A 1,571-nucleotide genomic window follows, 5' to 3' on the forward strand; every position below is an offset into this window, starting at 1 on the left:
ATATAAAATCAAGAATTCTGCCTCTTAATTAATATTGTCTCGTGACTTTTGATTGTAATCGTGAATACTTTTTGCTGGGGAATAAACTGAATGCCGAGGTGTTAGCAGGTGTGATATCTGTTTGTTTTCTTTTCCAAAAACTGTCGCTGCAGAGCGCGGCGAGGCGGGCGGGCACCAGCTGCGCTAACTGCAAGACCGCGACCACCACGCTCTGGCGAAGGAATCAGGCCGGCGAGCCGGTGTGCAACGCGTGCGGCCTCTACTACAAGCTGCACAACGTAAGTAATCGATCATGTACCGCACGCTGCTCTATATCGTTACACCGTACCCGATATATCCTTTTCCATTGACTAATTAATCGACCGCGGATGTCTCGACTTGCGATGCCTCAGCCACGTTTCGGTACGCGACTCCTCTCGACCCGATTCGGATCACTCCCTGGTATGACGATTTTTATTCGAATCATTTTTCGAGATGTTCACCTGTTCTCATTCAGTGAACAAAATTTTATACAGTGTTTTATTAANAAAAAAAATAATTTATGCATTATTATTTGTACATTTGCCCAAAACCAGTCAAAATTACTTCTTTGGGCAATCTAGTGTTAAAACCATAACGTCTGGACAGATGAAACTGAGTGCTTGTTCCAAATTGTTAGAATTTATACTTACGATGGATTAGACAATTTTCTGTTTCTATTCTCGAGGACGTCGATTCGAATTACTTAGGCTACTAATTTCTCTTGGAGTGACATAAGTTTCTCTCGGAAAATCCGCTGAATCGATCGTTTCCTAAAACTAGCGGGTGGGCCACTCGTGGCCCTTGTTCGTCTCGCGTGCGGGACTCGACCCCCGCGTGGTGTTGCGCCAACAATTAGGGTGATCCCGGACGTGCGAACAACCGTCGGGGCGGGGGTGGAGCGTGCTCAACGGCGTGTGACACAGGAAGCCTCGACGAAGACAAAGGGAGGTGGGAAAAAAGACGGACATCCTGCTGTACGGGTTTTTCTCAGGAACATACGCGTATTTCACGACACGAGGAAACTCGGCCGCCCATTTTAACGAACAAGTCTGATCCCACTCGGCGCTCCTTGAATAAAATTATTAGACTGCAAATTAAATCGTTCGTCACGTCGATTTAATAAAAGTATTTCAAATAAACAATTATAAACATTGCAATATGCATTCAGTGTCGATTAGTTCTCTCTTCAGATTTTAGCTTTTCATTTTTCCGAATTACGACCGTCCGAAAGTAACACAGAGGATCGTAGATGATCTCGATAAGAGTTTCGTTTGCAGCTCGCACTAATTGGTCCCGCTGTGACACAACGAGTCTCACTGTGCTCCGCACCTCTAAATTTTTTCCTCTTCCTCCCATTCCCGATTTATCGGCGTATCTCTATCTACAGAAGCTTCAAAGCGAAACTGTTTTCACTGTCTCGAAAATACATTTGCTCGACTCTTATCGCTCGTATCGTATTAACAAAATGAATCGAATGATACGAAGATTTAGAAATTTTATTAGAAATGTTTTTCTTAACATTAGATTGCCCAAGGAAGTAATTTTGACTG

The 1,571-nt window shown here is 43.8% G+C and overlaps 1 protein-coding gene across 1 annotated transcript in view; it reads left to right on the forward strand.

The window, feature by feature from the left end:
- Positions 1–145: 145 nt before the first annotated feature.
- LOC108627385 (GATA-binding factor C-like) overlaps positions 146–1,571 on the forward strand; it is a 36,736-nt gene continuing 35,310 nt past the window's right edge. Inside the window, exon 1 of the mRNA XM_018028592.2 lies at positions 146–278. The gene's annotated coding sequence lies outside the window, so the exon portion shown is untranslated. The remainder of the gene's footprint in view (positions 279–1,571) is intronic.

This window comes from Ceratina calcarata, unplaced genomic scaffold (assembly GCF_001652005.2).
Source record: "Ceratina calcarata isolate Rehan_Ccalc_2016 unplaced genomic scaffold, ASM165200v1 scaffold464.2, whole genome shotgun sequence".
Lineage (NCBI taxonomy): Eukaryota > Metazoa > Arthropoda > Insecta > Hymenoptera > Apidae > Ceratina > Ceratina calcarata.